Raw genomic sequence first — 22,046 nt, 5'->3', positions numbered from 1 at the left:
TTGCCTTTCTTGTAAGAAGAAATGATGAAGTTCCTTCCAAGAACGGTCTTCTTTTTTCAGTGGCCCCCATGCATGGCTTGTACAGTACATGTACATCGATTGCCGCCAAGTCAAGCTTGTTGTACCACACAGCAACTGGCCACCTGCATGCTCCTGCTCGCACTGAATATGCTCATGCATTCTGGTTCATAATGTCAATGCAGCACCGGGTAATATGAAAGAGACAAATATATGTGACATTTTGAAGAAATCATTTTATGACCTGATTAGTACCAATCAGAAAACATAGTCACACTAATGCAAAATTATTTGAAAATGAACAGCGTCAGATCGGGTGTAAAATTATGGTACTTGTAAAAATTAGCTTTTTTCAGTTTTATTCTCTAAGTCACGTTCACACTCTCCCCTCCTTCACCCTCACCCAGATCTGACCCTAACTAATAGTGCCAGCATAAATTTACACCCGATCTGACGCTGTTCGTTTTCAAATAATATTGCATTAGTGCAATGATGTTTTCTGATTTCAATCACTAAATACAAAGTATGATGAACTCTCATGTCACCTTTTCCTAATGCTATGTTCGATAACACCTACATCTGGAAATCAGCAATATAGAGTAGAGCTCCACATAACAAACACTGCAGAGCTTTTCTACATACTTCTCTACCAGTGCCATTCAATGTGATAATGATATCATATTTACAGTAAGAAGCATTACACTGAAAAATAAAACCAAACACATTAAGGTGGCAACAGACCACCAGGCCAAGTTTATTATAGTTTTGTCTTTTTGTGTTAGTTTTTATTTCTATATTTTTTCTGACCTTACTTGGAAATTCAGTTTAGTTTTAGTTTTCCTTCATCATGTATTTTTAGTTTTAGTTTAGTTTTTATTTAACAAAGACATTTCTGTTTTATTTTTATATATATTAATTTCAGTTTTAGTTTTAGTAATTATGGTACGGTTAAAGAGCTACTATGGAGTTTAGTTTTTGTATCACAATGAGACAAAACTGTGCACTTAACGAGTTTGGATATAATATGAGTTTAATGTTAGTGGAAGCTTACTACACTACACAACGCAGTTTACTATTTGGTTTTGTTTTTGTCTGATAAAAACAAGCATAATCAAAACCAGGTACTAAATATGAACAATTTTACAAAATTTTATAATTTTAAAAATATTTTTTAAGTCATTTGTGCTGAACAAATCTGCACTGACTGTTGGCACTTTTTTTCCTTTTCCTTTTATTGCCCAGAATGGGCTAATTTGTAATGAAATTTAGGTGAATTTTAAGGTGTGAGGGTTTTTTACTCTAAATGTCTACAGCAGACAACATATCCTGCTCCAGTGACAAAGTGCATATAATGAATGCCTTCAATATTGCATCCAAAAATCTCAAATACTGGGCTTTGTTATTTTCTACCAGTCATATTGATCTCTGATTCCATCTCAGGCACAAACAATTTATAGACAGAATTTTGGACTTGCAGGTCTGAAAACAGAATCTACTGTGTTTTGACAGGTGTGATCATGAAAATCATGGGGGCTTAGGAAGAACAGGGCTCTTAGGCTTGAATCAGTGTGCAGACCCCACCTAGCTGTATTAAGGGAAACAAAGAAAAATAAGCATTTAGTGTCAAGGTTAAGGGCGGTGAGACTTGAATAGCCCACCATAAGAACAGTAAACCCATAATGAGTAGAGCAAGAGGAGGTAATAAGATTATGGACAGGCACAAAATGACAGAGACAGCATCTGAGAATAGGAACAATATATACATTATCTAAATCTGTTTATACAGAGCAGGATTGCAGGAACCTGGTGCCTACCCAAACAGGTGTGGATGCAAGGCAGTAAAATTCCCTGGTATGTAATATGTATGATATGGCTGATGTTAAGAACAAAAGGAATATGATATTTCAACTATCTATTTTGAGAGACAGAGAAACATTGAAAAATTGGGGACAGATACTTTAAAACATTCTTTGGATTCTTTTCACAATATTTGGTATTAATAATGATGAATATTAACTAAAAAAAGATAAATGAATAAATATAGCATAAATACAAAAATGGATAATAAAAGACCGAGGTCTAATGGTATTTGATCCGCGTATGCGATAAGCTGCTGCTATCTCAGAATCTGATTTAAAGTTCTCTCCAATTATTTTAGAGAATAGTTCAGCTGAGAATTTCACTGAGTATGGGACTTTCACGATTCTCAGGTAGACCCTCGATTCTAATATTATTCCTTCTGCTTCCGTCTTCCAGAGCAGCAAGTCTGTCTTTTGCATTCGGAGTTGGCAGCTGTTGCTTTTCCTTCAGCAGTGGCAGCTAGATTTTTGGCTGTTTTAATCCAAGTCATGAATGTCTCATTGACATCCTCCAGCTGATCGGCAAGTGTGCTCAGTTTAGATGTGGTTTCCTGAATATGCTCTTCAATTTTACCCAGCATATCTTTAAAGACTCCCTCAAAGCGAATATATATGCGTTTCTCCAAGTCTTTATTATCCTGCTGCAGCTCCCGTCGCAGCTCCTCATTTGCCTTCTGACTTTTCTTTATCTTTTGCTTGATCTCTGCTTGAGCTTTCTTGAGCTCAGTGATCATCATCTTTAGTTCAGACAGATCATTTCTGTTTTCGTGCACCATAGGTGAGGCGGTGGGCTCTATTACAGCCGGTGTTTCCGGCTCATGTGGAGTAGTTGATAGTGCGGACTGCAAGGCCTTTTCCAGTTTCAGATGATCTTCTCCAATCGGCAAACTATCGTGACCTGTGTCACTCGCACTCGTACATTCGCTCCCCATTTCGCTCTCAGCCAGAAACAATGTAGCAGACCGTGGTCCTGAGGAGTCTGGGCTTTTGCCCATCTGATCCAGGTCAATCTTTGAAAGGCCGTACTTTGAGTTTGAACTTGGACTTGTCGGTCTGGGCTTGGATGTAGCTTTAGTATAAATTTTTTTCTGAGCCCCTTTCTTGCTGGCCATGTTTATATATGCTTGCATATACTGTAGTAGTACCCTCAGGTTGGATAAATATAGGATCTCAGGATAAAAAGAAGATAACATAAAAAAATAACACCGCTGCTAACGGAGCTCCGCTTCCGACGTCCATCTCTCACAACGAACGAGACAAAAAAAAAAACAGTCTGTTGGCTGTGTTACACATTCGATAATGGTGTCCCTTTCCATTCTCTGGAGCTCTTCCTTTACTACCTGTAGCATAGGGAGTGGTACGCGCCGTGTTGCATGTACTGCGTATGGCTGAGCGTTGCCTTTCAACTGAATTCTCACGGGTTCAGTCTTTAATATACCGTGCTCACCGTGCAGCAGCTGGTGTTCTCCACTGCTCACTGCTTCATCCACTCTCCTCACCAGATTCATTGTAACCGATAACTGTCTGCTGAGGAGATTGGTTACTGTGTGTCCGTGGATTACATATGTGGTTAGTTGATGAGTTTTACCTTTATAGGTTACCGTACTCTTGATTCATCCTATGCATCTCAGCTCTCCGCCTGGGCTATCCAGTGGTATATCTGAAGGCTCTAATGGACTTTTGGGAATAAGTGACATTCACATCAGCACCTGTGTCGATCTTGAATTCAACTGGCGTGGAGCCCACCAACAACTTGACAGACCATTGCTCTGCTGACCCATCTGCCCTACTTACCATCCCTAGGAAGTATGTCGGCATTTGCTCTGTAACTTTGCTCACAGCCTTCCTGTTCCTACACACTCAACTCCAAAGCATTTCTTTATTGCATGAGTTGCATGTGGATTTCTTGGCTGGACAGCTTTCATCTTTGTTATGATGTGTTTTCCCGCACTTACTGCACTGTCCGTTCATGTTTGTTGCTGCGCTTTAGTGTGACTTCATATATCATGAACTCTCCTTGCATACTGATTTTGGATGCAACCTCTTCTGACAGCCTGACCATCTCAATAGTCAGCGCTAGCATTAGATCCTTTGTCAGCTGCAGCTTATGCTAAACATTTTTGTCGAGTATTCCGACAATTATCCGGTCGCAGATATTTTTTTCTCTAATCGCACCGAAGTCACAATGCTCCGACAGTTCATACAAAGCTCTGATAAAAGTCTTGACTTTTTCTCTGGGCTTCTGCACGTTTTGGTGAAAGCATGCGTGTTCATGTATCACGTTCCTTCTTGGCACAAAATAATCGTCGAACTTTCTCAACACACTGTAAAATTCAATTTTCCGTGCATCTTCGGCAAAAACAAGGATTTATAAATGTGTTCGGCCTCGCTCCCCATGGCGTAAATTAGGCTGCTCACCTGGGGCCACATGCATAACGCTGTGTGTAGAATTCACACTATTACATGTCATACAGACAAAAGCAGAAATGTGTGTACGCACAAAAAAATGCAGATGCATAAATCTGTGTGAACGTGAACTTACATGTTCTTCCGCTACATAAATCCTGGTCACGTGACTGCTGCCCCACCCCAACTCCTCCCAGAATTATGCCTCTTTGAATATGCAAATCAATATAAATAGCCCTTATGCTCAGCGTTCTGTGAAAAGGCAATGGCAAAAGCACAGGAGGAAATAGAAGGATTTGACGGAATACCAAGTGAGGGAAAGGAAAAACTTACTATTTCTTGGTTTAAAGGTATAAATAACAAAAAGAAGTTGATCGAGTGACATAGAGTGTCGGAAAAACTCGAAAGCTCAAGTTCACAAAGTCGCATAGTGCTAAAAAAGAAGTTGTGGCGTGAAAAGGCGAGTCGTCGCCCACCGTCTGAGTGTCATATGAAAGCTTATTAGGGTACAGAGAAAAAAATAGGCACACAGTTGGGGAAAAAAGCATGAAATATCAACTTTAATCTCGAAATTTCCTCTTTAATCACGTAGTTTATTTTGTCATTAAAGTAGAACATCATAAACTTCATCTTAAAATTGTTTAATTTACTAGTTTCTCAAATCTCATTATACTGTAACTAAAGTAGCATGTTAAATGCTTTGTTTTGTATTTGATCATCTTTGTGCTCTATGTGTGTGAATCACTACGTGCTTCTTAAACAGCCTTTCTCTTCCTCCGACAGGACACAGAATCCATTACATTTGTGATATTACAGCTCTTTAAATAATTAAAATACTGAGATGTATACTTGATATTATTTTCATGATGATAGGAGTTAAAGCATGTTATTAAAAATGGGAACACGGTGGCGGAGTGATTGTTTATGCCTCATGCAAAATGCTTGATGCACCATGCGTGACCTTCGATGAAATCATTTGTTGCAGCAGTACTGTTTCTTTCAAATGTACTAACTCCCAATTCCTGTCCTTACTTTTCTTTCTCCAAATACCCAATAGCCACACAATCAGCTCAGTAACAGACGTTAAGCCATCTGTAAGCTTAGAACGCCGATTCTTCAAAACGTTTATGGAACGTTGAAATATCTTCATAGTACATGTTTAATTATTCTATCCACCTGTCCTTCCAGTGTCGCGCCAGCCCCTGCAAGAATACAGCACGAGGCAGGAACAATCCATGAACAGAGCGCCAGCTCCTCACTAGCACTGCGGCACCGTGTCCTCACATGCTTAATTATTAAGAATATAGATTATTTAAATGAAGTTAAAGTTTTATCTGTATAATATAATAAACATATTTTTCTGCATTTCATCTCATAAATGATATCGTCATAATATGTAAATACGCCTATGCTTTATAAAGTGGCTCAGGTTGTGCAATATTATAACTGTATCACAAGTTTACAGTGAGGTAATTGTATTTATAAGTACAAAGCATTCTACAAGGAGCACTTGATGGATTGATTGAGTGTTTTTATAGTTCTTGGGATGAAACTGTTTCTGAACCACGAGGAAAGGCTCTGAAGCGTTTGCCATATGAGAGCAGTTCAGCATGGCTGAGGCAGTGTGTGCTAGATGCTGTATACCGATAATTCTCTTTCCAGTCAGCTGCTGTACAGCTGTGATTCCCCACTCAGATACAGTGATATAAATACTCAGAGTGGTGCAGTGAGAGTAATGTAGAGAGTAAAAGGTGATCCACTGTGGCAACCCCTAACGGGAACAGCTGAAAGAAGAAGAAGAAGATGCAGTGAGAATAACAACACTAAAGCAGCTATGGTATTTAGAATAGTTTGACCATTCTGTGGACCATTATATTGTTACAGGTTAATTACAATCAGATGCATTAAACTAATAAACAATATGCAGTTTATTTCAGTGTATTTATAAAGCTGTGTCAGGGATGTGGATCTAAAAAAGAAAGGGAAACCACACTTGAACAGTAGCACTGCTTTGACGCTGGGTGCCAGCAGTTTGAAAAACCGAGCGGAGAACTTGCGTACGCCAGGGTTGGAGCTACCATGAAAATGTGCGTGGCTTTACGCCAAGTTTAGGTTTTATGCATCGCGATTTGAGCGGGGAAACGTTCGTACGCAACATTTTTGTGCGTATGCACTGCTTATACATGAAGCCCCTGGACTACACTATCTTCTTTATTTACCTTAGTGGCGGTCCTAAATCTTGCAAAATGCTCTCTCCAATCCGGCCACTCTTCCGACTTATCGAAGGAGAAGTTCATCGAAGGATTAAACTTTGCCATAACTCTCTTTCTTCACTTCTGACACCATGTGAAATGACCGTGGAGACTTTAATGAACTTCAATAATCTTTTAATAGCAAACTGAAACACATTACAACACATGAACCTGACTGTGAACCAAAATGCGTAAAAGCATGTGCTTCCCTTTTTATACTTGCCCACCTTCAGTCCATCCTTGAATCACTTCTCTGAAGTTGCCGTAAAACACTTGGTGAATACACTGTGTTCCTTTTAATTACTATATATGATACCTCTGATTTGAGGTATCTATGAAAATGGAATGAAAGAAAGCACACCGAAACGACAGTGTGACCACCCAAAGGTAACTGGAATGGAGGTGTGCACCACACGTGTCGGTGGAATGGGCTGCTCGGTCCTAATTCTGTGGCCAAACAGGTACTAAACACTGCATAACTTTTAACTTAAAATGTGTTTCCTTTTTATGTAAACTATACATATATTTTTTCTTTATTTGCTGGATATCTCTGCATGGCTGTAGCTGTTTCCTGAACTGTTTGTTTGGATGTCGCAGTTGTTCTTATTTGTACACTCATTGGTACTGCATATTGGCACACAACTGTCAATAGTTAGAGCTCAGTGGTCTGTTTCCTAAGACAGTGGCACAAAACCCTTAACGCACATCCAGCAGTTTTCTCTCTATACTAATCCCTTAAACTCTTCCTGCTCAACACATCACGTAGTGTTCAGTTTTTAAAGCACAAATTTAATGATCAACTCTCATATTATATTATCATTAAGTTAGATAAGACTTACATTTGAAAATCAGCAAACTTAACACAGAGCTCCACTGAGCAAACACTGCAGATCTTTTCTCCACACTTCTCTACCAATGCTATCCAATGTGAAAATTGTATCATATTTACAGTTAGTGGCATGAGACTGAATTAAAAAATCTGTTAAGGTGACAAGAGGAGGGACTGAACCCATGGCCTCCAGGCTTACAATGTACATATCCAAATATTAACAGTGATGTGACTGCTAAGCTACCACTAGCGCACTATACACTATAGATTGTACCATCAGAGTATGCATTCATATATATGGGGGTGGATGAATTAGGCACACTTGTCAATGTAATTTTTCATGGGGCGACAGACTTTGAGGTTTGGTTTCTGGAACACCCAACCTTCTCTGTTGTAGATGTTCTACCATATTATCCCTTTCTTTTCCTGATATCAATCAAATACAGTAAGAGACATTAGACTGAAATAAAAAAAAGAATTAACCATTAAGTGTCAGAAGAGGGGACTGAACTCATGACTTCCAGGGTCATAATGTACATGGCCAAACATTTTTACATTATTTTGACCACTAGGATACAGGAACCGCTGCTACAACCCAACTATCACAACAGAGTGTATCTTGGGAGTGTACATATACAGTATAAGGGGAAAAGGCACTTAATGGATGAATTAGACACGCTTGTCAGATAGGGTTCAACCAATAAGTTTCCACATTGTTCCTCCACATGAGTAGTCAGCTTACTGTAATATAAAGGAAACTGAAGAGGTTTCAGTGACTACCTGCTACCCTATGTTGCTCCATGGAGGCAAGTGAGGTGGGGTTCATAGACAGAGCAAGAGGAAGGGCTCTTTGAAGGAGATAAAGAATGTGAAATGAGATGAAGGCAACACTAGTTGACCATGTCATCATCCATGACCTGAACATGAGAGAAGCAGGTCAACGTGTGTGGCCCCATGTGTCACATTTCACAGTAGCTGGTATAATGTAATGTTTTGAAAATTAAAACGGGTACAGTAACGGTAGAGCAAAACTTAAGGTAAATGTAGATCGTGATATGGCACACTTCACAAGAAATACAATAAGATGAGTAAATGTGTGTATTTTCAGAATTACAAAATGACACTGAAAGAGGGAGAGGCAGCCTGTCTTTGCTCCTGACCAACAGATTGCAATAGTAAGTATGCTCCTGGCCAACAATGTCGCTGCACACTGAAATAGCAAAATGGATTGCAGTGTTTATCGTTTATCCTATCAGCGTGTAATTAATGTTTAGGACAAGCTATTCCTGCAATGGTTTGCGTGTACAGTTCTGATGCAAAAATAACCTTTTTTTATAAGAGAATGGTTTTGAATGTAGTGTGTACTTTGTTGTCAGGTGTGTGACATGTTTTGGGTTGTGTGAGTGTTCGTGGCTATTGTGTATAGAATTTGTATAAGATGAGTTGTAATTTCAGAAAATATATGTTAAAAAGTGAGAAAGAACTGTAAACGAATGTGAATGGAGCCACAGTGCAGAATAATGCATAGAGCCACTGTACTGTATGTATTATCACACACATACATTTCATCCTGGAAACTTTATCAATTCAAGTGCAAGTCTGAGCTTTTTAAATATTGAGAAAACGTAATGACATGAATTTAATAGGCCGTTTGGTGACTACTGTTTTCCATCTTCCATCGGTTGTAGAGGTTTCTAGTTTATAGAACTCTTAGTGAGAGATGTTATAGAGAATGTGTTTCTTTAGCCTCTCACTTTGAATAGCAAGAGTTTAGATATAAATGTCAAATATTTAAGTCTTTAGTGAAACAATTAGAACCACTTTGTTGTTGACTCAAGTAAAGCATATGCAGAAAAGTGTGCATCATTGAAAACCTGACGAGCGGTAGCATACAATAATGACAAATATATAACACTTTTTTGTTTATTTTACTTAGAGAAAATATTTAAGGTGGTAAATGGGAATTGAACTTTGGCCTCTTGGTTCATGGGCATGTATGCTATCCACTATGCGACCAACAAACATAGTCAGGAGGTCTTTCTCAGTTGATACTGTACATTATACTGTATAATTGAAACAAAGAGCAAGAGATTGAGGTGGAAGATCAATGTAGAAGTGGATCTCACATGGAGTGACTTCAGAAATTGTGGTGTAGTGGTTTGAAAATCTGGCCATTAAATGAAAAGCAAAGGGTTCAATTCATGTCAAAGATAGTAATTTTTTTTATATTTTTGACATAATCTTCTTTATCTGTATTGTATGCACCTATTGTACTTGAAAAGCAATTATAAGGTGGCAGTAGGAAAACAATCTGTTTTGCACCCATTTTCTTTTTGAAGTGTGAGAGATGTTATTGAGACTGTGTTTTTTTAGCCTCTCACTTTGAATAACAAGAGTTTAGATTAAAATGTTGAATATTCTTAAGTGAAATAATTAGAATCACTTTGTTGTTGACACAAGTAAAGTATATGCAGCAAAGTGTACATCATTGAAAACTTGACGGGCAACAGCGTACAATATTGACAAATATATAGTTCTATTTTTCATATTGGAAACATTTAAGGTCATAAATTGGAATTGAACTCAGGCTTCTTGGCTGATGTGCATGTATGCTATCCACTATGCTACCTACAAACATGCTCAGTAGGTCTTTCTCAGTTGATACTGTACATCATACTGTATGATCTGAACAAGATCAAAGAATTGGGGTGGGCGAGAAATGTAGAAGTGGACCTCATATGTGAAATAACTTTACAAACTATGGTATCATTTTATATTGCTCAGTGTGTAACTCTAAAGAAATAGAAAGGTGTGATATCTTTTCCAAATAAAATAGCAAGAATTGGTGATGTAGTGGTTAGCATATCTGCCTATAAAGGAGAAGTTGTGGGTTCATTTCCTGGCAATGATGTATGTATATTCTACTTTGTTTTTGAAGTATTTATCAATTTCTATAGTAAAGTTGTATTGTTCTTTGTTATCAGGCATTGCCTATTATTCTAGCATGAAGTCTAAAAGGTGTTTGTTTGGAATAAATAGGAATGCCAAGAGACAAAGTAAAATATTGAGGTATATATTAACATTTGGAATGTAATCAGGACTGGGTGTGATCCTGGGTTATAAACAAAATAGAAATGTGTGAAATGGAATGTGTCCATTGATGTACAGTGTACTTGTGCTGAAATTTACAGTATAGTACAGTGAGTGATCTGTAGAAATACTGAAAAATCATTTGGATTTGCAACACCAGGTTGCAGGTTCAAATCCAGGAGGAGAAAGTTCCTGAAACATGGAGGTGACAGAGGAGGAGGAGATAAGAGTGGTTCAGTTGGGAGAGGATTTTGCAGTTTCTGCGGCGGTGGGAGGATGGGATAGCAGGCTGTTTACTCCTTGGGCTTATCGACACATTTACAAGACAAAAGGTGCTGAATGGATACATATGAGTGGATTTAAGGTGGGACGGATTTACGAGTTTTTTCGTAAGCTTTGGTAATTCTAGTGTTAAAGCACATTGGGATGGAGTTTGTTACAGAAAGTGAAAACTGCTATATAAAGTGAACTTTTCTATTCATCCCAGCAGTTTTTGTAATACTTATTTCATCTGTGCTAGAATACCTATATCAGACTACAAGAACTTGCACTTTGTTGTCATGCAAGTATTAGCATATCATTACACCATAATGAGTAACACCTAAAATTGGGTGGGCGAGAAAGAATTGTTTTAACAGATGCACTTCCTGCTGAACATTTTGCTTATTCATAAGTCTTCTCAAATCCTCACTTATGTGTTACCTTTCCTGGTACACATTTGAGTGTTAAAATATTCACTTTGTTTTTTCTTTTTACACATTTTATACAAAGAAATGATGCCAGATATATAGTACGGCAAAAGTGCTGAGATGTCCCAAATACGACTTGGAAAAATATCCACATATGTTTTTAAAAGACAGGAGTATCAAACGTATTATTACTACTGATATGGATTAAACCCAGCAATGCCAAGATGAGATTCTTAACAAACTATTAATAAAAATACACTGGTCTCATTAAATATCATATATTTAAAGCAAACAGGTCAAGTTAACATGTTTCCCCCTTCATGGTGTTCCCAGTATGCAGTGAATAGTACCTACCAAAAGTGCAAGGAAAGACAACCAGTGAATCAGAGACAGGGTCAGAGGCGCCCAAAGTTCATTGATATGCATGTGGCTAGCCCATCTGGTCTGATGCCAGAGACAAGCTACTGTAGCACAAATTGCTGAAAAATGAAATTCTGTCCATGAGAGATTAGTGTCAGAATAAACAATGCATCACAGCTTGCCATGTACAGTATAGGGCTGTGTAGCCGCAGACCATTCACAGTGCCCATGCTGACCTGTGTCCACCAATGAAATTGCCTACAATTGTCACATGAGCTTCAGAATTGGACTTTGGGGCAATGGAAGAAGGTGGGCTGTCCTGAAGAATTATGTTTTTTTTTAGATCATATTTATGGCCAGGTGTGTGTGCGTTGTTCATTTGGGGAAGAGATGGAAGCAGGATGCAATATGGGAAAAGGCAAGCTGGCAGAAGCCATCTGATGTTCAGGGCTATGTTCTGCTGGGAAATATTGGATCCTGGAATTCATGTGGATGTTGCTTTGACACCACCACCTGCCTAAAATTGTTGCAGACCACATAGTCTCCTTCATGGCAACAGTGTTCCTTGAAGTGTCCTCGTTCTGCAAGATAATGCACTATGCCACACTGCAAAAATTGTCCAGAAATTGTTTGAGGATCATTGCAAAGTGTTCAAGTTGTTGAATTGGCTTCCAACTTCACCAGTTCATAGTTTATAGTGCCTGTGGGATGTGCTAGAAAAAAGTGAAATCCATGAAGGTCCCACTTCGCAACTTACATGACTTAAAGGATCTGCTGCTAACATCTTGATGCCAGATACCACAGGATAACTTTAGAGGTCTTATGGAGTCCATGTCTTGATAGGTGTTGACAGCATGAGGGGGACCTACACAATATTAGGCAGATGGTTTTAATGTCGTGGTGGTTTGGTGTTTGGTGAACAGTAAGAATGTGCAGACTCAACATGAACAAAGGCAGGTTATAGTGTTTCAGCCTAAGACAATGGATGCATGATGTAACACCACTACTCATGACCAATACACATATAGTGACTGTGCTATTATAATGCAGTTCACATATCACTATCTTTTTAAATCCAATGTAAATTCAAGCACAAAAAGAAGATTAAGAGTTGGGGTTCCACCTTGGAGCCTCTGTTTATTTACTTGGTAAAGATTATCACAATATAAAAAGATATGAATCATCTCAGTTCAGAGAGTCAAATGAATCCCTTTTACTGTGTCAAGGGTGCAATATGCAACTCAGATCGGAAGTATGGTCTAGAGGTTTGACCATGACTCGACTTTCTGCAGAGGGTGATCTTCTGTGCTATGGAGTTTTACAAGTAGTAGTTACTTGTGTGCTTATTATATTAAAGGAGAAAGTGGCATGGTCCATAAGGTTTAGCTACAGATCTGAGTTGCAGCCCCCTTGACACTCAACATTAAGACCCCACTTAAGCTAGGGGCTGAATTCTCTGTTTGATTGTCCCTTGGGAATGTTATATCTAGATATCTGTCTAAAAATGCAGTATCAATCACACTTCAATGACACTTGAAGGTCTCAGTGTTACACTGTTTATCACCTTAGTCAGTGACAAAAAACGACCATTCCTTCTTTCATAACTAGTGTCAGTACAAGATTCCTGCTCACTCTGCAATGGTAAAGCCTTTCAGTTTAAATAATTCTCCATGGGAAGAGCCTTTTTGTTTAGATTATGCCCTGAAAGAAATACAGGAGCTTAGAAGTGTCAGATGACCCGTAATGGACTTAGTGTAATATACTCATTATTACCTTTAAATTCTTTAGACATACATTAAGAAGTTGAAACATAATTCATAAGTCTGTACCCCTTTTACAGTAGAAAGTGAGAAGGAAAACTTAACTAACTCAGACTTATGTTTTGTGACATTAATTTATTTGCCTGTCTCTATTAAGATAGATAGATAGTACTTTATTTGTTGCAAGGGAAAAATTTGGATTTTTACAGACGCTCAATTAATTAAATTTCTAAATATTATAACAAACATTAAACCATTTATAACAGACAACAAACCACTCCTAAATACACACCAGAATGGCTAAAAAAGAAACCTAATAAGAAAAAAAAACTTCAGACTTGGCAGTAAAAGTAACACTGGGGCCTTATGCAGGCATATTGCTGTTGGTATATCCTCTCCTTGAATAGTGACTGAACATAGAGGCTGTTTGGTGCGATGAAGGTTTTGCTTATCTTAAGATGTAGACAGTTCTCTTTGCACCAAGAAACAAAGTTCTCCACTTGACTCCTATACTCTGTCTCATCCCTGTAAAACCCCATTAGTGCAGAGTCATTGGATAATTTCTGAAAATATAATGACCTGGTGTTATTTTTAATAGTCTGAGGTGTACAGACTGAAGAGAAAAAAGAGATGAGAGTGTTTCCTGCTGTGTTACTCACATTCAGTAGTCCTTGAGTTTCACAAACTGTGGTCTGCCCATTAGCCAAGAAAACCATAGCCTCATCCACCTGCATATGTCTGAGTTTACCTCTAAAGAGGCATGGCTGGATGGTATTGAAGGTACTGGAGAGATCAAAAAACATAATCCTCACAATGCTGCCAGCGTTGTCAAAGTGAGAGTAAGCTTTGTGGAGCAGAGGACTAATTCTATCTTCCACTCCAATCTTTCTCTGATAGGCAATCTGCAGTGGGTCCAGATAGCCTACCACAAGAGGACTCTTATAATCCATAACCAGTCTCTCAAAGGTCTTCATGATGTGAGACATAACTGCCACTGATCTATAGTCATTAGGTGAAGTGGCACCTGCCTTCTTTGGAGCTGGAATAATGCAGGATGTTTTCCACAGCAGTGGCACTTTTTACAGTCTTGATGAAAGACTGAATAATTGACTGAGGATAGTTGGTCAGCACAGACCTTAAGAGTTTTTCCTGTGTGTAGCCTCCTTAGTTATCTCCTCACTTGATCACCAGTTATAGACAGCCCTTACTGAGGGTCAGAGGTAGACTTATCATATACATACTAGGTGAAGTGGTAATTGTTGCTGATGCAGTAGGGACAATATGGGAAGACTTATCATTTGAAAGAAGTTGGCAGTAACAGGAAAAATGTATTTAAAAATTGGTCCAGGACAATAGCTTTTTCCACATCCCTCTCTAGAACCTGAACCCTTGGTTTTTTCTTTTGGTTTGGAAGCTCATTTTCTTCACTCAGCCTTTTATTCAGCACTTACTGTATACTCTTTAGAGCCTGTTTGTCACCAGATTTGAATGCTCACTTCTCATTCATGAGGCTTTTTAGCTTTTTATTTGTAAAGCAGCCCACTGTCTGTGAGAGTCCCACAGTGTTGACACCAGAAGTTAATATGGAATGACTGAGACCCTCAAAATCCATCCCCATGTGACGCTTACATCATTTCCCAATCTATCTTTTGGAATCAATTATTCAGAGTCATTTCACCCTCCAGACTCCACTTCCTCACTATCCTGGTGGTAACTTGCATATTTCTATAAATTCCCTTATGTTATGAATAAACTACTGTATATTCTTTGTTTACTACAGCAAAAATGTTGGGTTTATTTGTTGAAAAAGTGTCAATTGCTATGTTGAAACCACAAACAGAGAAAACAAAGTTTGATTGTGTGCACCTTGTCCAATATATTAACTTGGGAAGAAAAGAAAGTATTTAAAGATAGTCCATGCAAGCCTAGACAGAATTAAATGTGTATTCCTGAAGCTGTTGGGCAGCATCTCTAACTACAGGCCCACATGCTACCCTGCAAATTAAGTAGATTCTCTAATTTTATAAAAAAAATGTTTTGGAATGGGGGCACGGTGGTGCAGTGGTAGCGCTGCTGCCTCGCAGTTAGGAAACCCGGGTTTGCTTCCCGGGTTCTCCCTGCGTGGAGTTTGCATGTTCTCCCTGTGTCTGCGTGGGTTTCCTCTGGGCGCTCCGGTTTCCTCCCACAGTCCAAAGACATGCAGGTTAGGTGGATTGGTGTTTCTAAATTGGCCCTAGTGTGTGCTTGGTGTGTTTGTGTGTGTCCTGCAGTGGGTTGGCACCCTGCCCAGGATTGGTTCCTGCCTTGTGCCCTGTGTTGGCTGGGATTGGCTCCAGCAGACCCACGTGACCCTGTGTTTGGATTCAACAGGTTGGAAAATGGATGTTTTGGAATTGTTAGTATTGTAAAAAAAAAAAATGCTTATTCTGCTTGTTTTATTCTCTTTTGAGTGAGAGGTCAAGTGACGAGCTGTTTGGTTCCACTGCTATTTACATTTAATTTTGTTACTTCAGGGTTTTTCTCCACTTTTTTTTTCTTAAAAAAGTAATTTTATTTTTTTTGTTTTTGTTCTTCTTTTTTTAGTTGCCGTGTTGATAAAGTTATTCTGCTTTTAACTTTGTGTTTTGTATCCAGGGATGCTTTCATGTTGCAGCATGTCATTACAAATACATCAACTGATGGTGTTTTAGATGCTCTCTTACACAACTGAAGATGGCAGTAAAACTGTTCATACTTCAGAAAATAAATGAAAGACTCAAAAATAAAAAAAAATACATTTTCTTAAGAATTTCAGCTTATCTATTAAGCACGTTTTACTGTGATTTCTGGTTCAGATCTTTTATTAAAGTTAAATTAATTGATTGGCCCCCTGCTTGTCTCAAGATTACGGCCTTTACTCAGTACATCCTAATCTCTGCCACCCAGAAAAACAAAAATATCAGCAATTTCATGGAAAGACGATCTCACTAGTTACCTCTTGTACTCTATACTGTTATGATTTTTGCTGAACACAAAAGCCAAAACCATTTTAAAAAACTCTTCCAGTATCAAAAATCCATTAATTGATGTTTTACATTTGATTATATAAAGGAATGATTCAACAAACAAAAACAATATATTAAAGTTTGCAAAGAAGTAATTCTCAAAAGTATAAATTAATGCAAAACATAAGTAAATAAGTGTCAATAACTAAGAGAAACAGAAATTCAATACAGATATTAGAAGGGGACAAGCAGAAAACAAACAAAGAATACATAACCACCATAAGAAGGTCCAATTAAACATGGGAAGAAGCAGAAAGTAAAAACAAAACTCCAAAATAGTTAATTAACCAAAGAACAAATCCAGAGAAAATTCTAAAATCCAAACCCAAGTTCTAAACCAAAAAAGAGCTATACTAAAGGTCTCCTAAAGAGGTTTTAATATAAAATGACAATAAGTTTTAGAACAGGCGAGAAAGAGTTCTGTTTAATACTCTCAGGTAACTGAGGACTTAATGACTGAAGTGCCTGAGAGTTCAAATCCTTTAAGAGATGCCATCCCTGCAAACATAAAACAAAACTGAGAGTTAGGAACAGTGGGGAAAAACAATAAAAAAACTATAATTAAAACATAAATAAGAAACTAGTATCGGATCTGGGGAAAACAAATAACTGAAAATTAAAACAGGCAAGGCACTAATGCAGCCCTGACATGTACAAATTGAGCATCAAAAGTCAGTACTTCAAATGTAACGACAATGTATCTAAAAGAAGAATCATGGGTTGTAGTCAGAAACACACAATGGTTTAAAAAACAAACAGTCAATTTCTAAACCCTAAAGAATAAACAACACTGCTTTCCTGAAACTTTGAAAATTAATCAGTCACCTAATTTATAGGTGTCATGGTTCAGCCAGGGCATCATACACTTCCCAAACATTTTTTTTAATCTTTTTATTGTTTTTAGATATAATTTTGTTTCTTATAATATCAATGAAATTTGTGTTCTCATTCGCTTGGTGTCTGCGGTGGGCTGGCGCCCTGCCCGGGGTTTGTTTCCTGCCTTGCGCCCTGTGTTGGCTGTGATTGGCTCCAGCAGTCCTCCGTGACCCTGTAGTTAGGATATAGCAGGTTGGATAATGGATGGATGGATGGATTCTCATGGTGTTTTGTTTATTCAGATATTGCACTGTTTATTAATTCTGCAGTTATGTTATTCCATTTGTTTGTTTATTCCATTTCCTTTATGTTGAGCAGTTTTTAATAAGAAGTACCATTTACAATGGCTGGTTTGGCATTGGGGTTATTTTCCTGTCTTTTGGTTGTACTTTCATTCTGTATTTATATTGTTTGGTTTTGATCCCCTGCTACTTATTACTGTACAGTTTGTAGATTTTGGAATTTGATTTTTCATTTTTAGGTTTGTCTTTTAAGCAAACTATTTTGTTTTCTTTTTTCATTGATCCTGCCTTTATTTTCTTGGAAATGTTTTAAACTTTAAAAGAAACTTTTAGATATTAAAGGAAACCTTGTTGGGTTTTTTTAGGCCAGAGGTTTTACAGATTTCCTCTCTCACTTTAAAGTTATTTTTAGTCTTTTAAGCGTATTTTTTGGCACAAACCTGTGCAGATCTGGCTTTTGTTTTTGGGGCTTTTCATCCTTGTTGATATTCTTATAACAGCAGAGATTGTAACAATAGGAACTGACATTTAGGTTAACTTGCATTGTTTTTAATCAAAAAGAAAATATATTTTTGTTTCTTTGTTTTTGCAAATAAAACTGGCAATTTCCACACGCATATATAAAGATCGTTACCTCTTTCTGAAGCATGCTTTATTATAAGTCGGTATCAGTGGTGTCATTTGTGTGCACACTTGTGCAATGAAATCCATGATATACCAGCAATGGCCTGCTCAATAATGACACTAGCACAAGAACATAAACTTGTGGAATAGAAAAGCACAAAATAAATGCCAAAACGTCTAAGACTTTCTTGTCACATTCTTTTTATTTCTGTTGATTGTTTAGCTAATTTTGGGATAGTATTTTCTTTATTATTGCTCAATGTGTTGTTTGGTCAGAGATATCAACTGAAATACATAAGTAAAACTGATGATAGGGTGATGCCGTAACCTGAAAGTGTATTGGTTCAATACACTTGAAAATGCATGCAGATGAATACACAGCCAAACGTGTTGTTCAGTCCGCTCTGAATGTAGTGCAAGCTCTGGTCTTTAGAGGGCACTGATTTTCTGTCACATAAAATTAATTCAAAAAGGAGCTTCCTCACCAAAAGGATATGAGTCTTGTTTACCACAACTTCTCTACCACGTCTTTCTGCTCCTCTGTCCTAAATACAAATCTAGTTAATAATCGTAAATTTGACCTAGATGTTGTGGTTGCAGCTATATTTATAATTTGTCTTAGTTAAAATAGCTTTTGTATTTTCAATGAAAAAGTGCTTGTGTTTTACTGTCTGGTGTTGAAAACAGCTTCACTGCATTTTCTCACCTAAAACCCCAAAGCTAGTTTATGTGGGACCTGCAAGGTGCTACTGGCTGCTACAGCAGCGTTGGCAGCAGATGCCTTTCCTGTGAACAGAAGGCCCACACCTTCTCACCTCTTGTAAACCAAAAGTAATGAACAGGCTGCATGAAGCAGCTGTCTCCACTGGCATTGTGTTTGTCAAAATGCGTTACCTGACTTATCACCTCAATTACACCGAGGCATAAGGAGTGCCAGCCTGACTCAGTGGCCTTTCTCTGGCAATGGGCAGAATGCACAATGATTGGCATGGGCCAGCTGTGGATCATATTGTGTCATTATTTGGCATTAACAATCATGTAATCTGTATCACCAATTAGTTCCTTTGCTTTATCAGATTTACTAAGATGAGCAAGAAGGATTTTTAAAATTACAAATCAGCACTGAAAAACTTTTTTTGCTTTGGGTTTACCATGACTGCATTTTACAAGTAATAAAATTGCACAATATTTGGTTGCCTTACAAAATGAAATATATTGCAGTATACTCCTAAAATGTAGACCTATTTTACAATACAATGTAACATATCCATCCATCCATTATCCAACCCGCTATATCCTAACTACATGGTCACAAGGGTCTGCTGGAGCCAATCCTAGCCCACACGGGGCAAAAGGCAGGAAACAAACCCCGGGCAGGGTGCCAGCCCACCGCAGACAATGTAACATATATTATGTTTAAATATGTAATTATAACATTATATATGAAATATAATAACATATTTTCCGTATTATATTGTATCAAACATTCTTCCAAGTATATCTATACTAATAAAAGGCAAAGCCCTCACTGACTGACTGACTGATTGACTCACTGACTCATCATTAATTCTCCAACTTCCCATGTAGGTAGAAGGCTGAAATTTGGCAGGCTCATTCCTTACAGCTTACTTACAAAAGTTAGGCAGGTTTCATTTCAAAATTCTACACGTAACGGTCATAACTGGAACCTACTTACGTACATATATATATGGCAATAGCCTGCAGCTTGGTCGCCGTGTGAGGCGGAGTTGTGTCCCTCATCGTCACGCCTCCCACGTAATTGAGTGCCTAACCTTATAAGGCCATCCATCAGCAGCTATCCAATAGACACACTGCCACGAAATATTCGCAGGTGAAGGACTGTGCTTATGCAAACGAAGATGACATAGCACAAGCACAGCTGAAAACCTTCGATGCATGCACTCCGAGCGGCTCACGTGAACTGACTTTGCAGGACTGGGAAAGGTAAACCCGTGCATGCAGTGTGTGATGTCTCAGATAAAGAGGAAGACGACCTGCTTATTGATGCAGTAGGAAACGATCAACCCTCTGACGCTGAACAAGGCTTAGTACACATATCAATAGGAAAGCAAGGTGTAAAGCTTAAGTTTAAATTACGTTCATAGACACGCTGCTGCTAAATATTCGCAGGCAAATTCACAACTAAATACCAGGAATGCCTGTTAAACATCTTAGATTCACAAGTACCGATTTGGGTAGTGATCACTTCGATGAATGAAACCTGTTCAAAAAACCCATTACACAATTGAGAAGGCAGCAAAAGAATATGAAGTGAAATGCAGCTACTGCGGAAACAAAGCATGGTGTAAACCTTAAGTTTAAATTAAGTTCATAGACAGGCTGCCACCGGCGTTTGTCATGCCTAAGATGAATACGATATTTGCGAGATACAAGTTTAATGAGAGGACGCATTGTATAAACGAGACTTTTAATCACTTTGTAACGGAGTTAAAATTGCTGGTGAAGGACTGTGCTTATGCAAACGAAGATGAGATGGTCAGGGATAGAATAGTGTTTGGAACAAACTCAGCAAAAGTGCGAGAGAAACTTTTAAGTGCCGGGTCTGAGCTAACATTAAATAAAGCCGTGGACATCACAAGATCACACGGGATAGCACAAGCACAGTTGAGAAGCTTCGATGCATGTACTCCGAGCGGCTCACGTGAACTGACTTTGCAGGACTTGGAAAGGTAAACCCGTGCATGCAGTGTGTGATGTCTCATATAAAGAGGAAGACGAGCTGTGTATTGATGCAGTAAGAAAGGAACAACCCTCTGAATCTGAACAAGCCTTTGTAGACATATCAATAGGCAAGGTGTAAAGCTTAAGTTTAAATTCATAGACACGCTGCCGCTAAATATTCGCAGGCAAATCCACAACTTAATACCGGGAATGCCTGTTAATGTTAAATGTTAGATTCACTAGCACCGAATTGGGTAGCAAACACTTCAATGAATGAAACCTGTTATCTTTACAACGGTTGACAAACACGGAATATAACTTGAACACAACACATCGTCCAAATACGAACCTGATTGAAAGAAATAATAATAATCAAATCCTCGATGACAGCAACACTCATAACTGTGACAAAACAATTACATTGACAATCATGTGTCACACACGCGCGCATGGGAGGCAGCTAAAGGGCTCGAGTGAAGGCAGTTCTGAGCCATGCCGGGATGTGGCAGAGCGCACTAACTCTCTTTCTCACTTCCCTGTAGACCTAACCCGGGAGGTTCCACCTGTCTCTCTGGACGTCACTTCTGGGACCGAGCCAATGGAGACAGACCTTGCCAGCTCCGGCCCCCCTGATGTCACATCCGGGACTAAACCAATGAACAATGAACACGTGCCCGACCCTTATGACCTCACTTCCTGTCTCCCCCTTTAAAAGCCTTCCCTTTTCCCTTCTGTGTCAGTCTTGTTTTGGACTCTGTTGTAAGCACTTCAGTGCTGGTATTTGAAAGAAAACGAAGTTGCAGCCAGGATACCAAATTACATGGGTGGCTGCCCCAAACCTTTTTCTGTCTTTGACTCGTTTTGTGACAGTGGCGTAGTCGGCAGGATGGAGAAGTCCCAGAAGAGAAGGGGACAGGACCTGCAAAACACCCAGGTGGGAGCGTACCGGGGCCGAGTATTCAGGCGGGAGGGTCCCCGTGGTTCGGCGAGACCCGGTGCGGGCTCCGCTCCCAGCACGCAGAACTAGGCCGTCTAGAGAGGCCAGGGAGTGTGCGGGTGGGGCTCACCGAATTGGGCTGCCCTGGAGGGGGGAGACAAGAGGGACTCAGTATGCTCTCTTGGGGGAGAGTGCCTGCCCCCCAGTGAAACCACAGCCCCTTTTACCACCTTGGGGTGCCCCAGACTGGCAGGTGAGTAAAATAACGAAGTGGAGGTTGGACCCTGAGAGGCCGACCAGTAAACAAGCCTGGTCCTTATGGGCAAAAGTATGGCAGTGGCTACGGCCCTTGGAAAA

The sequence above is a fragment of the Polypterus senegalus genome, chromosome 10, assembly GCF_016835505.1.
Source record: "Polypterus senegalus isolate Bchr_013 chromosome 10, ASM1683550v1, whole genome shotgun sequence".
Classification (NCBI taxonomy): Eukaryota; Metazoa; Chordata; class Cladistia; order Polypteriformes; family Polypteridae; genus Polypterus; species Polypterus senegalus.
Note: the sequence above shows the minus strand (reverse complement) of the source record.